Source organism: Neovison vison, chromosome 6 (assembly GCF_020171115.1).
Source record: "Neovison vison isolate M4711 chromosome 6, ASM_NN_V1, whole genome shotgun sequence".
In the NCBI taxonomy this organism is placed as follows: Eukaryota; Metazoa; Chordata; class Mammalia; order Carnivora; family Mustelidae; genus Neogale; species Neogale vison.
Window position 1 is genome coordinate 67,975,366 of NC_058096.1, and position 17,066 is coordinate 67,992,431.

At 45.8% G+C, this 17,066-nt stretch overlaps 1 protein-coding gene across 4 annotated transcripts in view; it reads left to right on the forward strand.

Annotated features, from left to right (window-relative positions):
* PXYLP1 (2-phosphoxylose phosphatase 1) overlaps positions 1-17,066 on the forward strand; it is an 89,707-nt gene that overhangs the window by 38,416 nt on the left and 34,225 nt on the right. For 2 of the 4 annotated variants that reach the window (XM_044251483.1, XM_044251484.1), the window contains 2 exons: positions 2,013-2,135; positions 6,247-6,390. The gene's annotated coding sequence lies outside the window, so the exon portion shown is untranslated. The remainder of the gene's footprint in view (positions 1-2,012; positions 2,136-6,246; positions 6,391-17,066) is intronic. The other 2 variants (XM_044251485.1, XM_044251486.1) reach the window with 2 other exon arrangements.

Below are 17,066 nucleotides of genomic sequence, written 5' to 3' on the forward strand. Positions count from 1 at the left end.
TGATGGGAGATGGGACAGAAGATTTGTAGATATGCTCTAGAACCACTACACCCTCATGCTCTGCTCTCCCTAGCTTTTCACACTTGGCTTTTTTTTTTTTTTTTTTTTTTAAGATGTATTTATTTAGGGGTGCCTGGGTGACTCAGTGGGTTAAAGCCTCTGCCTTCGGCTCAGGTCATGATCCCAGGGTCCTGGGATCGAGCCCCACATCGGGCTCTCTGCTCAGCAGGAAGCCTGCTTCCCCCATCCCTCTCTGCCTGCTTCTCTGCCTGCTTGTGATCTCTGTCTGTCAAATAAATAAATAAAATCTTAAAAAATATATTTATTTATTTGAAAGAGAGAGAGAGAAAGTACACACACACACACACACACGTGTGAGGAGGGGGAGAGAGAGCGAATCTTCAAGCAGACTCCATGCTGAATAGGGAGTCTGACACAGGGCTTGATCTCACAACCCTGAGATCATGACCAAGCCGAGACCAAGAGTCAGACACTTAACCAGTGGGTCACCCAGACAGCCTTCATCCTTTAAACTTTAAACTTTACCTGGCTTTAAACTTACCTGCGTGCCTGAGCTCACCAGAGTCCTCCAGAAGAGATAGTCTTATGGCTTGCGTCCTAGCTCCAGCATGTCCCTTGGGGGTCCCACCTTCCTCCCCTGCCCCAAATAGCTCCAGAAAGGTATAGTTTTCTTTATCCCTGGCTCCTTCTTGCGGGGAGGGGTGTTGGAGCCCCTCATGGACTGGCATTCCAAGCATTTGCCAAGCTGACTTTCCTCCTAATTGGGTCATTGGAGGACATATGTGGACACAGACACCAAGGCCCCCAGAGCAAGGTACTTTTGTGGGGCTAAGAGATGGCTAGGATGACTGGAGGGCAATAGTGTGGGGCTGAGGTGCACCTGGACTAACACTGGGGCCTTGGAGGCCACGGGCATGGTTTGGTCAGCCTCCTAAGGGCATTAGAGGAAACTGCTAAAGGCCCAAAGTTTTGATCATCACCTGCTAGGGAGATTATAGAAGACACTATGATCTCACTTATATGTAGAATCTTAAAATTAAAAAAAAAAATGAGATCATAGATATGGAGAAACAAATGAATGGTTGCCAGGTGGGGATGGGCAAAAAGGGTGAAGGGGGTCAAAAGGTACAAACTTATGGTTATAAAATCATTAAGTCATGGAGATGCTTAGAGTGGGTCTTAAAAGTTCTCATATAAGAAAATAATTGTAACTATGTGTGATGGTGAATGTTAACTATGGTGAGGAACGTTAACTAGACTTATTGTGGTGATCCTTTTGTAATATGTACAAATACCAAATCATTCCACCTTGTGTCTGAAACTAATATAATGTTATATGTAAATTATACCTCAGTGAAAAGACGACGACAGACCTCTGGGAAGAACAAGATTTTGCACCGTGTTTTTAAAGTAACCAGTTAGAATGATTTCTTTTGCTTATAGAAGACTTTGAGGTGTGTTGCTAATTTCAGAAGAGGAAGCATCAGTGTTAATCTGGTTAAGCTTGTTATAATAATGTCAGTGATTCGGCAGTCTGGGGTTAGTTATCACAGAGTTGGTGGGCAAAGCCCATCTTTTGTAGCCAACAGGGCCCACAACACTGTCAGTGGAACCACCGTCCACAGCAAACGTTCCTACCATTGTGACGTCCCGTAACACCCAACTGATAGTGTGACAGTCACCGATGAATAGTGGCCAGTGGATAACCTCGGAAGATGACTAGTACAGGATAGCTCTTTGCTCTTTTTAGTAGACATACTCAGAATCTCAAGTTAGAAACTCAATTTTATGAGGACAATACAGAATAAGTATTCATTCATTTAGCTTAAGTTTGTGGAAACTGATGTGTAAACAAAGACTGTGGCCACCTCAGTGCCTGGCATTCTCAGAAGCACGGGTGTGAACAGCTTCTTCCCCCACGTTTCTCATTAAGTACCACTGACCTCGTTTTTTTGTTTTGTTTTTATTTTTGTTTTTGTTTTTGTTTTAAGAATGCCTAGTGGTTTACAGGTAAGCATGGCCCCCTCTGGAAGACTTGAAAGGGCCTACCATCTACCAAGTGACATCTTTGTTTCAAGGTCTCTGCCTCTTTCAGCTTCAAGTTAGGTTTCAAGGTAAGTACCATATTCCCAATGACAGAGTGATTTAAAGATGCAAATGACCAGAACTCTTCTGAAAATGTTGCTTGGTAATAAGTTTATGGGGCTAGCCCCAATCTGTGCATGTGAATATTCCTAGAAAACTCTTGCTCCAAAGCAAAAAGAAATTGAACATTTTTTGAGCTATTATGACTTGGGTGTTTTATATATATTATTTTGCTTAATACTTATCAAAAGCCTGTATATACAGAGAAGCATTAGGATTTATGTTAAGCTGCTGTAACAAATTCCGAAATTGCAATGGCTTGGCACAATGGATTATTTTTCCTATGTAAAAGCAGTCCAACTTGGCTCCAAGACAGTGGTATTGAGGTGGGGGTTCATGAAAGAGGTGAGACCTCTGCTCCATATAGAGATTTGGGGACCCAGGCTGCTGGAAACTCAGTCTTCTGTGGTATGCTGCTTCCACATGGGCTTTTTTTCCCCTTTGGATTATTTTATTAACACTGCACATTTTTGTTTCCTCGACATCAAGTTATATCCCATTTTCTTTGCTTTCCAGTTTTATTGAGATATAATTGACATAGAGCACTGTACTAAGGCGTGCAACGTAAAGATTTGGTTGGTGTATGTCTGTATTGTGAAATGATCACCACAAGTTTGCTTAACATCTATCTCCGTACACGCTTATGATATTTTTTCTTGTGATGAAAACTTTCAAGATTTCCTTCTTTTTTTTTTTTTTTTTTTTAAGATTTTTTGTATTTATTTGACACAGAAAGAGAGAGAGCTTATAACAAACAAGCAAAGGGGGGCAGCAGAGAGACAGGGAGAAGCAGACTGCCCACTGAACAGGGAGCCCGATGCGGGGCTTGATCCCAGGACCCTGGGATCATGACCTGAGCTGAAGGCAGATGGTGAACTGACTGAGCCAACCCAGGGACCCCTCCAGACTTACTCTCTCAGCACCTTTCAAATATACAATAGAATATTGTTAACTATGGTCATTGTGCTATCCATTACATCCGCAGGACTTATTAATCTCATAACCAGAAATTCATACCTTTTGACCACCTTCACCCATTTCCCCTAAACCCCACCCCTGCCTCTGACAGCTGCCAAACTCTTCTCTCTTTCTATGAGTTTGGCTTTTTTAGATGCCACATATAAGTGAGATCATTCATTATTTGTTTTTCCCTAACTTGTTTCACTTAGCGTAATGCCTTCAAGGGGCATCCCTGTTGTTGCAAGTGATAGGATTTCCTTCTTTTTTTAATAACTGAATAATATCCCATTATATATATATTCCACACTTTCTTTATATGTTTATCTGTCGATGGACACTTAAGTTGTTTCCATGCTTTAGTTATTATAAATAATGCTGTCATGAACGTGGGGTACAGATTATCTCTTCAAGATACTGTTTTTGTTTCCTCCAGACTATACCCAGAAGTGGGATTACTGGATCATAGAGTAGTTCTCTTTTTAATTTGTTGAGGGACCTCCATACAGTTTTCCACAGTGGCTGCACCCGTTTGCGTTCCCTCCAACAGTATACAAGCATTCCTCTTCTCTATATTCTCACCAACACTTTTGCTATCTCTTATAATATAGCCATTGTCTTGATGATAGTCATTCTAACAGATGTGAAGTAATACCTCATTGTGTTTTTGAATTGTATTTTTTGTTTCTCTGGAGATCAGTAATGTTGAGCATCTTTATGTACCTGTTGGCCATTTGTACATCTTTGGGAAAAATGTTTATGCAGTTCCTCTGCACAATTTTTTTTAATCAAATTGGGTTTGTTTTTGTTTGTTTTTGCTATCGAGTTATATGAGTTCTTTATATATTTTAGATATTTTATTCTTTTTGATGAAATTGCAAATGGAATTGTTTTCTTAATTTCTCTTTCTGAGAATTTGTTATTAGTATATAGGAATGCAACTGATTTTCTTACATAGATTTTGTATCCTGCAGTTTTATTCAGTTCATTTATTAGGTCTGACAGCTTTTTGGTGGTTAGGTTGTTATCCCTGCAAATAGAGGCAGTGTTACTTCTTGCATTCTCATTTGGATATCATTCATTTCATTATCTTACCTAATTGCTGTGGGTAGGGTTTCTAGTACTATATTGAATAAAAGTGAAAGTGGGCATCCTTGTCTTGTTCTGGTCTAAGAGGAAAAGCTCTCAGCTTCTCGCCGTTGTATATGATGAATACCATTGACTTTGAGGCATATATTTAATTATGGCTTTAATCTAAGCTGAATCAAAGTTTTGGAGCTTACTTAGAACAGTGTTAGTCCCTGCTTTACTAGAAGGGAGTTTGGACTAATAGCAATTCAGATTCCTTCCCAAGCTAAATGTCTGATTCTGTGTGACAGTGCTCTTAGCTCTGTTTTTATAAAGTTTGCAATTGCAAGTGAGTTTGCACTTTGCAAAATGCAAGTGCAAAGGAACACCCCCCACCACCAAAAAAAAGTTTTGAGAGCTTGAACCAGAGACTCTTTGGATTTCAGGTACATGGAGCATCGCCAGCAAGTAACTACCCACCTTGACCATCTCCTTGAGCAGGAGGGCTCGTTCTGTACTGACACGGAGGCTGCCACCCTCCCACTGAACCATCCAGAAATTTTCTAAAACATATTTTAAGGGCATGGAGTTCCTGCCCTGGGCGCTGGCAGTGATGGTCCACAGGGGACCTGAAACTCTGTGCCTCATCATGAGGGAGTCATGGGATGAGCTGGCATTGAGCACCGGGTATGATCAAAGCTTTGTAGGCAAGTGTGCTTCAAGCCAGGAAAAGGCCTCGCTGGGCAAAACACCTTGATTTGTAGCATGCATCAGTGCCCCCATTCACGTGTCTATCCAGAACAAAACCCCGTTTCTGTGTAGTATTGTTAACCTGGAAAACACAGCTTTCAGAAAGCGAAGGGGGCTGTGGCAAACTGCACTCTCAGGGGGCCTGATTCACATTGCTGGGATTTGCAGGCCCTCCGAAGCTCACCCTATTTTTTGTCTATAAAATTTGACTTTTACCATACAAACCTTTATTGTACATATGTATTTCTTATTTTACAGCCCTGCCCGTTGAATGTTTTGTGCTTTCCTTGACACCGTAACAAACTTTTAAAGGAAGGTTTTGTTTTTTTTTTCCAAAGGTTTTATTTATTTGATGCAGAGAGAGAGAGAGAGAGAGAGAGCGCATAGCAGGGGGAGCAGCAGGCAGAGGGAGAAGGAGAAACAGGCCCACCAAGCAGAGAGCCCAATGTGGGGCTCAATCCCAGGACCCTGGGGCGCCTGGGTGGCTCAGTGGGTTAAGCCGCTGCCTTCGGCTCAGGTCATGATCTCGGGGTCCTGGGATCGAGTCCCGCATCAGGTTCTCTGCTCAGCAGGGAGCCTGCTTCCCTCTCTCTCTCTCTCTGCCTGCCTCTCTGCCTCCTTGTGATCTCTGCCTGTCAAATAAATAAATAAATAAAATCTTTAAAAAAAAAAAAAAAATCCGAGAACCCTGGAATCATGAGCTGAACTGAAGGCAGACACTTAATGACTGAGCCACCCAGGTGTCCTTCAAATAAAATCTTAAAAGAAAGGAAATGTATCTGGCTTTTGTTTGTTTGTTTTATAAAGATTTTGTTTATTTATTAGAACGAGCAGGGGGAGGGGCAGAGAGAGAGAAGCAGACTCCCCCACTGAGCAGGGAGCCTGATAAGGGGCTCAGTCCCAGAACCCTGGGATCATGACCTGAACCAAAGGCAGAGGCTTAACTTACGGAGCCACCCAGGTACCCCTATAACAGACTTTTAATTGACACAGTTTGCTTGCAAAATAAATAAATCAGGTATATTTTGGGGCGCCTGCGTGGCTCAGTGAGTTAAAGCCTCTGCCTTCGGCTCAGGTCATAATCCCCAGGTCCTGGGATCGAGCCCAGCATCAGGCTCTGTGCTCATTGGGGAGCCTGCATCTCTTCCGATCTCTGTCTGCCTTCCTCTCTGCCTACTTGTGATCTCTGTCTATCAAATAAATAAATACAATCTTTAAAAAAAAAAAAGAATCAGCTGTATTTTTTAAGTGGCTTTGTGATGAGTAAATCGTGCCAACTGCATGTTCTCCCTTTTTTTTGTTGAGGTACTTACAGCTGCTCTTGACATTCTAAGTCAGAATAAGCCAATTTCAGATGTCGCTACCGCTGCAACTTTAAGAAGGAGCAAAGTGGTGAAGCTGGATGCAACCCAGGCCTCTCCCACAGTGTCGGAAAGAGACCACTAAGAAGTACGTAAGATTGGAGATCCTGGCTTGACAAATTAGTTATTTCAGTCTTTTCCGGTCCTGAGAAGTGATCAGACCCCTTGACAAGTTTATCCTTTGTAGAGCTCGGGGGAAAAAACCTCAAAGGAGAGAGTGGCAGGAAAGTAGAGTTCAGAAGTGGGGGCGGTGGGGTCTTTACTATTTCAGGGATAAAAAGTACTAAATCTGTAGATTATCTGCCTAGATCCTTTCTGGAAAGAAATGGTAGGTAAATAATTCATGTTGCATATTTAAACACATAAAATATGGAACAAACGGTCTTGTTGGTAGGACACATGCCGCGTGAGGGTACTGCTCTGCTGTTTGTCACTGCGGAATTATACCTGAGTGAACCCACACTGGTGTTTCTTAAACATAGAATTAGGACTGTATGTGCTTTGATTGCTAGATCTGAAAAGTGCTGGTACTGTCATTATTTTTTAGAATGATCGTGTGTGTTGTCAAATCTTCTCCAGTTGTGGGTTATTGCAGACACCCACTCACTCCCTTGTTTGTAACATAACTCTGATTCTGCGCAGGCCTCCACCGTCTCCCTTCCTCCACGGACCTCTGCCAGGAAGGAGGTGATACCCAGTTGGTTTCACTCCATCGTGGTGGTCCATTCCCAGTGCCCGTGATGAGTTTGCGCATAGGCTTGTGCACCGTCCTGCCAGTTAGCTGTTAGGGGAGGTCTGCTGGAGGGTTTCTGGGAAGGCCTTCCTTGCTGCCAGCAAGCATGTGCAGGATTGTCCCTTTCCCATCTGCAGATTGCCCAAGGTGACATGATGCCCGAGAACGTGGCCACCATCTAAAATCCCTGAGGGGAAGTTATCCTAGGGATGGGACAAGGACAGGATGGCAGAGTCCAGAGATGGAAGGGTGCTGGCTTCCTGATGATGCTTCTGGGGCCCTGAATTAACTAACCTTGGAGCCACCCTTCCTCACACTCTGACTCCTCATATGAGAATATGACTGAGTCTCTTTGTGTTCAAGAGGGTTTTCTGTTACCTGCAGCCAAGCCATCTTCACAGATAAATAGTTTAAGATAAAATAAAAAATAAAGCTCAAGGGGCGCCTGGGTGGCTCAGTGGGTTAAGCCACTGCCTTCGGCTCAGGTCATGATCTCAGGGTCCTGGGATCGAGTCCCACATCGGGCTCTCTGCTCAGCAGGGAGCCTGCTTCCTCCTCTCTCTCTCTGCTTGCCTCTCTGCCTACTTGTATCTCTCTCTGTAAATAAATAAATAAAAAATCTTAAAAAAAAAAAATAAAGCTCAAAAAGAACTAAGGTTATCACAACCGTGACTCATCTCTATCATATCTAAGTAACATTTTAGAGTATGTGATGAGATTTTTCTGCCTAGTGCAGTTTGCCATGAATTGGCTTATGTTTATTCATCACTGCCTACAGAGGCAGCCGCCATGAAGAGGACTGATGTCATCTAGTGCTCCTGGCAGGTTCTAGTTAGGATATGGGTTTGACCTCTTTAACAGAAGTGAAATAACAATGATTTTTTTTTTTTTTAAGATTTTATTTATTTGTCAGAGAGAGAGGGAGAGAGAGCGAGCACAGGCAGACAGAATGGCAGGTAGAGGCAGAGGGCAGGCTCCCTGCTGAGCAAGGAGCCCGATGTGGGACTCGATCCCAGGATGCTGGGATCATGACCTGAGCCGAAGGCAGCTGTTTAACCAACTGAGCCACCCAGGCGCCCCAAAATAACAATGATTTTATTTTATTTTTTTTTAAAGATTTTTATTTATTTACTTGACAGAGAGAGATCACAAGTAGACAGAGAAGCAGGCAGAGAGAGAGAGAGGAAGGGAAGCAGGCTCCCCGCCGAGCAGAGAGCCCGATGTGGGACTCGATCCCAGGACCCTGAGATCATGACCTGAGCCGAAGGCAGCGGCTTAATCCACTGAGCCACCCAGGCGCCCCAACAATGATTTTAAAAGGTTGTGAGATTGTTTTTTCTCTCCCAAAACAGTATGGGCTGGTAGACAGTCAAGGAAATGGGTAGTCTGCCCCATGAGGCCATCCAGGGTTCTTCTCTGATATGCACTAGGATGTTGCCTCCATGGGTGTCAAGAAAGCTGGCTTAGCTCCCCACCAGCAATTTAGAGCATGGGAAATGGCAAAGGAGGAAGGTCAGAATGAGATGGGGCAGACAGCCTCCTTTTGACCCAGAATTGCTTTTAATACTTTAAATCACAACTCATTGGCCCAGATTTGATCATATGGCAACAGCTGGTTGCAAGGGACTCTGGAGAATATCCTCTCTAGCTGGGTGGCCGTGTATCCAGCTAAAACCTAGAGGATTCCCTTAGGAAGAAAAAAGAGCAAATAGACACCGGGAGACAGAGATATCTGCCACATAGTGTGTCCTCTGCAGGAGAGAGGCAGCACGGGACAAGGAGAGCAGGCTGGGTGCCTCTCTGATTGTGAAGCAAGGATTTGAGTCACAAGAGCCAGTCTCCCGGAGCAGCCTGGAGCCTTTCCCAGTTCTCACCTGCTCTGGCCTCTCTTCTGGTCAACCAAAAGACTTGAATCAGGTGATATTTAAAACCTCTCCCAACTCTGACCTTCTCTGGCAGGGACCCACAGGCATGCTGCTTCTAGAGTGGGGCAGAGATGAAGGGGAAACAGGGTCAGTACCTCATATGTGGGTCATGAGTATTAAAACCATGAGAGAAGTCACTGCTGACTTACTTGGCTTTTAGGAGCCAGGTACTGTGCTGGGTCCCGTACACCTGCTAACCTCACTAACCCTAACCCAACATGTGACGTGGAGCCTGTGGTTGTTCCCATTTCATAGATGGGGAAACTGTGGCTCCATAAGGGTTTAAGAAAGGCTTGAGCCCCAGCCAATGGATCCCTGAGCCCACATGCTTAACTGCGTGTTGTGGGAAGGGCTGGGACATGACGTGGGATTTGTGGGGTATGGCCTGATCATAGTGAACCATGCCAGGAGGGCCAAAGAGCTTTGGGCTTGATGCTAGCCTTTATCCAGGGCCAGTTTGGGGATCGATCTGTAGCATTGGATGGCCTCCCACACCATTACCCCAGAGCCAGGAGATGGCTACTGCCACTTCTGTCACATCGAGGCAGGACATTGTCATGGGTTACATCACCTTTTTACTACCCCAGGGGAGAAGACAGGCTGTTCTTTAGGAAAGAGTACCCTGGTGAGAAAGGAGCCCTGGGAGGGTCAGCCGTGGGGCAATGTACGGAATGTTCAAGGGGAGACACACCACGTACTCTATTGGCATCCTTTAAGCTGTTGCCCCTGTGCAAGGAGCACAGAGGCCTCTGGCCTGCTCCTGTCCTCCCAAAAGAGGGTGGGGCTGGGAAGACACAGAACCCTTGCTCCAGAAAATGAGGGTCATTTTCAGGAAGTTGGCCTGTCCCTTAAGCTGTCACTGATTGGTGGCAGGGATCCTGGGATGACATCCTCCTGCTCCAACCTGGAAGTCAGTGGCTCTGTGCCCAGAGAGGGCTCCAGGGAGGGAGTAGGCATCAGTGCATGTATTTTCTGGTGCGCTTGGTGATAGGCCTCCTTGGGGTCATCAGGGAGGTTGGCCCGGGCAGGGGGAGTGAGACCCTTGCCCCTGGGTAGCTAGCTTTTCCCCGGGCACAGCAGCCCACTTCTCTTCTGTGGCTCCTGACACAAACAAGGCCCCCCCCCACCTTCCTCATTACCCCCCAGCAGTCAATACAGTCTCACTTGGTGCTGTCTCTTTGGTTCATTCTGTTTTCCTAAAATGCAATTATAAATACACCAGCTCTAATCTGCTCTTCAAGGCTGAGCTCTAGCTGAGCCTCTTCAAGAGAGCTGTCCTCTCTCTCTGGGCCTAGGTGTGTCTCTTCCCCATCCCGCTCCTGCTTGTGCCTCATGGCACTGCTTTCATGTGGTGTAATGGTCCTTTGACTCGTGGTCCCACTGACCAAACTGTGAGCGTCTTTTTAAAATTTTTTTTAACTTTTACTTTCAAACATCCACGAGAGCAGAGAGGATCATACAAGACATCCTCAAGAATCCATCAAACAGTTGTCAGTTTTGCCAGCAGTTGTCAGCCTTTTGCTACTCTCAATTTATTAATTCCCCTTCCTGCCCCCCCGATGAATATTTTAAAGCATTTCCTAGATCTTGTGTCATTCTCCCATTTATACTTTTTGAACATTTCAGCTGTGAGCTTCAAGATGGCAGAACTGCATCCTGAATCCTGTGCTCTGTGCCCGCTCGGTGTGGATGATGCCCGACACATACTGATCTTAAGAAAATAAATAATTTTTTTTAAAAATTTTATTTATTTATTTGACAGAGATCACAAGTAAGGCAGAGAGGCAGGCAGAGAGAGAGGAGGAAGCAGGCTCCCTGCTGAGCAGAAAGCCCGATGCGGGGCTCGATCCCAGGACCCTGAAATTATGACCTGAGCCAAAGGCAGAGGCTTAACCCACTGAGCCACCCAGGCACTCCAGAAATAATGTTGTTAGAATCTACTGACTGACTAGGGCTGTGAATTGGTTTTAGCCTTTAGAACTGAGCATGCGTCCTAGCTGGAATTTGAGTAACTGGAATGTGTGTAACTGCTAGGAACCCACAGCCTCCTTAGTGTCTGCCCTGCTGCCTGGGAGTTTCTAGGAGGTTCTGAAATCTGTCCATCAGTCCTCACTTTTAAGGTTGGTTATTTTGAGACAAGCATCTTTGATTTTGCAATTAAACTCTACGTTGAGGTGACATTGGATAGAGAGGACTGTTACGTTGTAGCTTTTACCTTTGCTTGGTTCATATTTAGTTCACAATTATAGCCTTGGGGTTTTTAAAAAAATTATAATAACATATTTGCTTAGGCCAAGGTGATTAAGACCCAAAAAATCAAAGTATAGAATACATCTCAAGTGTTTTCTTTAATAACATCTTTCTATTCCTGGTAATGGCATTTTAACTACACAAGTAAGAGATAATTAAATACATATTTTTCTTCCAAGCAGTTGTGGTCAATGTTTAGAACCCTAAATTCTGTACACTTTGAAGGAGACCCTGAGACTAGAGTCATTAGACGTGGCATTTCCCACTCTTATGAAGTAAAAATCAGGCCAGGCCTTGGGCTTTTGGAAATCTTTGGGGGTAGAATGTTGTTTGTAAAAATGCCTTTAACATGTTCCCTTTTCCTCTTAATTCAAAAATGGTACTTACCATAATGGGAAGAACCTATCAACTAGTCCTTTATCAAAATTGTATTCTTAAATATTTCCTTTCACCACTCAAATCTACTGTAAAGTTAAAGTTGGGTGGGTTTTCTGTTTGTTTTATTTTTTACTGTTTCATCAGGAATTCAGAGTAATAATTCTATTTCTGGATTTAAGATATTTTTACTGTGTGGGTTTAGCTCTGGGACTAAGGCTGTGCCCAGTAGACATCTGATGACTACCAGTTCAGTCTGGAACATAAAACAGTTGTTTCTACAGTTGTATTTATAGGAGTTGGATTGGGTCGTGATGCCATATTGTGTCTAGAGCGCCTTTTCTTTGGAAGGTGGTGGACCTTGAGAGATGTCAAGAGGACAAGGAGATGTAAGTGCCATGCTGAAGTAGGCCATAGTCGCAGCCTCTCATCCAGCGGCTGTCGCAGTGACTTCCCACACACATCATTTTCTGGGCTGTGAGGGAGGAGGCTCTGGGGCTTCTGCTATGGATCCAGAGACCTTGGGTCTCTGGCTGTCACTTGGAATGACTTGGACAAGTGTGATAGAGTGTCTGGAGGAGCGTGCGCACAGAGCTCCCATGGAAGGAAGTTGTGGGAAGATCCCTGGAGGGAACCCACAACTACATGACTTCTTGAATGCTGCACGAGAATGGACTCTGTGGAGAATAGGCCAGAGCTCGGGCCACAGAGACAGAGCCCATTGGCTGGTAATCCTCGTTTTCTTAGGATGGGGCCTGACAGAAGCTGACACAGATGTTCCAGGCTGGAAAAACCTGTCGCAGTGGCTGGGGCCACCACAGATGAGTCAGCCAAGGGAAGACTTGCCGTGCTGGGGGAGGCAGGAACGAGGCTGCAAACGTGGCTTCCTGCCCCAACGGCTGGGGCTGGCGAGTAGAGACATGGCCAGTGGCCAGGATTTGGAAGAGGAACCAAAGCGTGGGGAAGCAGCAGTAGCCTGAGGGAAAGGGCAAGTCTTTGTGTTTAGATGATGGTGCAGGGATCTGTATGATTCCTCCAGAGCTGGGCAAGCACAGTGCATGCCTGCTGCCTCTGTGGTGTTCTCCCCTGCCTTCCTGCTCTCTCATACGCTGCTTCCCACTCTCGTTTAAAGATTGAGAGATCGAGACCCTGGGCTCAGACAAATGAAGTTAGTTAGTTGTCAGAGGGGCACACAGAAACTAAGCAGAAGAGCAGGGAGCTGGCCCAGATCTGTCAGCCTCTGGAGCTGCCTCTTTGTCACCATGTCAGGGCGCCTCTCCATCTCTCGCAGTGAGGAGGTGTCTCTGCTGAATACTTCTTTTCTCTGACGGTGCACCCCACGTCCCACCGTGGGACCTACTCTTGGGCGCTCACACACACCCATTGGGATCCTAGCTCCAGCTGCAAACACAAATGTCTTCAAATCCATGTGAATTTTAAATACCATGTTTATTTAGCCATTAAGAAAAAAATGTAAGAACAAAGCATGACCTTCCTTTCCAAGTTTTCTAGGAAAATAGGCTCCAGAAGAAAACGTGTGTGTGTGTTTCCTGGGGCCTGAGGTCCCCACTCACTCCAGGCTGTGAGCACAGCTCCGGGGCTGTGATCACACCAGGTCCGTCCCTAGCACAAGTGGAAATAATGAGACTCTGACCACATCCCTGCCATTTGGTGTTTGGTGGTACCAAAGCAGGGCCAGAAAGTGGAGGGTGCAGAAATCCTGAGAGTATTAAGGGGAAAAGGTTGGGTGTTCCCAGACTGAAGCCCGTGTCAGATGAAAAACTACAGACGTGTAGAGATGTCAGTAGCCCAAAAACTAGAAGCAGTCAGGCACACGGTCCCCGCCATCTGGTTAACCCAACACATCCCCAGTATTTTAAATCTGGAGCTAAATATAGCTCCTTTCCAAAAAAGCACTCAGCTTATTAAGGAACGGAGAAAAGTAGAGCTTTGCCTCTGCTTTCTGCAGAGGGTGGTATGGAGCTCCAGACCCTGACTTAGGAATTCCTAGTAAAGATGTAAGCCACTTCCACTTTGTTTTATCAGTTAGCTTTCATTTTGTAGCAAGCTCCTAAAACTTACTGGCTTAAAACAGCAACCATTACACTTGCTTGTGATCTGTGGCTTGGCCACATAGTTCTTCTAAGTCTGGGCTGACTCTCCTGGTTCCCATCTGCTGGTGGCGTGGCCGGGCTGGAACGGTCTGGGATGGCCTTGCTCACACGTGTGGTGATGGGCAGACTGGCTAACGAGAGCCTCAGCAGGGGCTGCTTGCTTTGGCTCCGTGTGGTCTCTCATCCGCCAGCTAGCTTGGGTGTCTTCCCATGGTGGTCTCAGTGTTCCAGAAGCAGCAAAGGAGGACAGGCCCCAATGCATAAGTATTTTTCAAGCCTCTGCTCAGCTACTGTTGTCCCCATAAGACAAAAAGTCAATACCTTGTCCAAACATAGAGTCCATGTGGGAGGAAACTACACAGGCTCTGGATACAGAAAGACTACAGATCCGCCATGCTATAAGCCTGAAGTCTAACTAAGTAAGTAGTAGTTGTTTCCACCCCCACAGAAGACAACCCTGAACAGTCTTGTGGTTCATCCTTGTATAAAAAGGCAGTGTCGGCTAAAACCATAGGCAGAGAACGTGGTCGTTGTTCTAGTGGCCTCACCTACCAGTAAGTGTGGTGGAAAATCCCCCAAGAGGCCAGAGGCAGGAGGCAGTTGAAGAGCCAGATGAGAAGAAAGATCTTCACCTCCCAAACCCAAACACAGAGCAACCAAGTGGCAGGTCTGGTCTCTGACATACTGAAGCAAAGGACACCACTGGGCTTAGAAGTCAGAGGTGGGTGACTTCCCAGAGGCAGCAAGATTGTTTCCCAAGCCCTGAGGGGGACAGAGGCTAAAGACAGCACTTGAGCTGGAGAGGGAGAGGTGAGCAATAGCATGTGAATCTTCAGTATTTGCCTACCTGGAGAAACCTACAAACAGGTGAAGAAACCCTTCCTGTCTCCCAGGAGGAGGGAAGAAGTGGCAAAAAGAACTGAGAGAAGATGAGGAGGGAATAATGCTAGTAACAACAGTTGTCTTTTGAATGTCTGTTTTATGCTAGAGATGGTATGTAGACTTTTAGTCCTCACAGCATCCTGCGGTGACTAGCTTCAGTTTACAGATGAGGAAACTGAGTCTCGGCGAGGTTAAGGAACTGGACCTATGTCACTGAGCTCAATGTTCTGGCCCAGGCCTGTCTGCTTCCATAGGGCTGCTCCTGTCTTTTCCCCACCATGCTGCTGATGTGGTCCGCAAGAAAGCATCTTCAGGTAGCAAGGACTGCAGAGCCCTCCTAACAGGAGAGTTCTCAAAGACCCAAAAAGCCATCTCCCAGGCAGGAACACTGGAAAATGTTCATGATAAAGGAAACAATGGCAGCCTCAGATGGTGGCATGGTGACAGAAAGGTGAGGAGGGCATAAAGAAAAAACCCAGCACTTTTTTTCGTCTGGAGTACAGAGATACCCCAAAGGAGGGTCACCTGGTTGGCTCAGTTGGTTAAGCATCTGTCTTCAGCTGAGGGCATGATCCCAGGGTCCTGGATCAAGCCCCATGTCAGGCTCTTTGCTCAGCAGGGAGCCTACTTCTCCCTCTCCTTTGCCACTCTTCTTGCTTGTGCTTTCTCTCTCTGTCAAATAAATAAAATTTTTAAGAAAGAGAGAGAGATGCCCCAAAGGAGACATATCCACTGAACCCCCTCCCCATTCTGTGATCCAGTCTCTACCCACACACCCCACTTAGTAAGGAGGTCATTGACAAAGTAGAATAAATTCAATCAAGAATGACCTAGGTAATGAGAGGCTTCTGAAACCCAAAGGCTATCTAGCGAGGAGCTGTCAGCCGTCTTCTAGTACCTAAGAAACTGGCACATGCCAAGAGCTAACTTGTTCCTTGTTGATCCACAGCTTGGAGCTAGAGTCAGCGTGCAGACCTGTCGGGGAGACACCACCACAACATGGAAAAACCAACTGTAGAGGCACAGAGATCTTGTTTTGTATCTTGTCACCATGACTTCATAACCTGTGCTCTTGAGTTTTGGTTTTCTGCCTGCATATTAGAGATGCACATGTCTGCCCTGCAGAGCGTGAAACAGGTTGTGTCAAGGACCCCGCATGGGGGCTGGTTTACGCTGCGCTCTATGAATGGAAACCTTGGGAATGATGGTTTTGAGCAGTTAGAAGTTCCTGTTCTCTGGAGAAGCAGAGCAAAACTAGAACGCTACCAAGGGGAGGTGCAGGGGTAGCTGAGCATTGTTACTCTGCCCAAGTTGGGTATGTTTTGAAAGCACTGTGGCCAGTATTCACAAGTGAATATTGTTGCCTTCCATGGTCATCCTTTGGGGAGCTGAGCCAGGCAGTAGAGGCTGTCTAGGGTGGAGGACAGAAACTGTGACTCCAGGATGGCTGGGTGGCTTAGTTGGTTAAGCATCTACCTTCAGCTCAGTTCATGACCCCAGGGTCCTGGGAGAAAGCCCCTTGTCAAGCTCCCTGCTCAGTGGGTCCTGCTTCTGCCTCTCCGAGGTCCTGTTCTTTCTCTCTCTCTCTCTCTCAAATAAATGAATAAAATCTGAAAGAAAAAGAAAGAAGGTAAAGAAAAGAAAGCAACTGTGACCTGGATTTTACTTAAGTTGTTTGGTCCCTATGGGGAGGTTTACTGTTGAACTATCATATAAGCATTACCAAGGACACCCGCAAGGTCAAGGTGGCCCAGAGCCACCCAGGTTTAGCATTTTGTATCTGGGATCGGGTTTATCAGCATTAAGGGTTCACCTTCATTGTTAGCACAGAAGGGTTGACCTACAGTGCCACTGTCTGGTGGACCCATGCTCTGTCTCAAACTGTGACCTCAGCCTCCTTGGGTGCTCAGTGTAGAAGCCATTGTCCCTCACCAAGCACAGAGTCTGCTGATCTGCTTTCAGATATGTGTGTGTCTTTTCAAACACTTCCAACTGGAGCTTATGAGGAATTTGAATTTTGGAAACAAAACATTTGTTTGGGATCCCAAATACATGAAGTCCTGGGTGGGATATAGGACCAGCCAGGGTGATATGCTGTCTTGGCCAGGATGCTAGAGAGCTTGCCAGGCTAGCAAGTGTCCTCCCCAGGGCAAGGAGGGTGTCCACAGGAAGAGTCACAGGCCATCTTTGGACACTAGGCACTCGTCCTTGCTTAGGGGTGGTAACTGAAGGGACAGAATCAGTGAGTATTTGAAGGTGTGAATTTGGGACCTGTCAACAGAGATGCTGGTGGCCAGTGTACAGGTGCCATTGTGAGGTACAAATATACTTTTGTTAGTCTTTCAGCAAATGTTCTCTATTTGAGACAGTCTGACAAATCCCTTTAAAGGAATGCTTCTCAGACTTCCTTTCAGGGTCCTTCTGGGGTTAAGAGCTGGAAACAAGGGACTCTAAGGCTCCGGGTCCTGCTTCATTCCCTATAGAT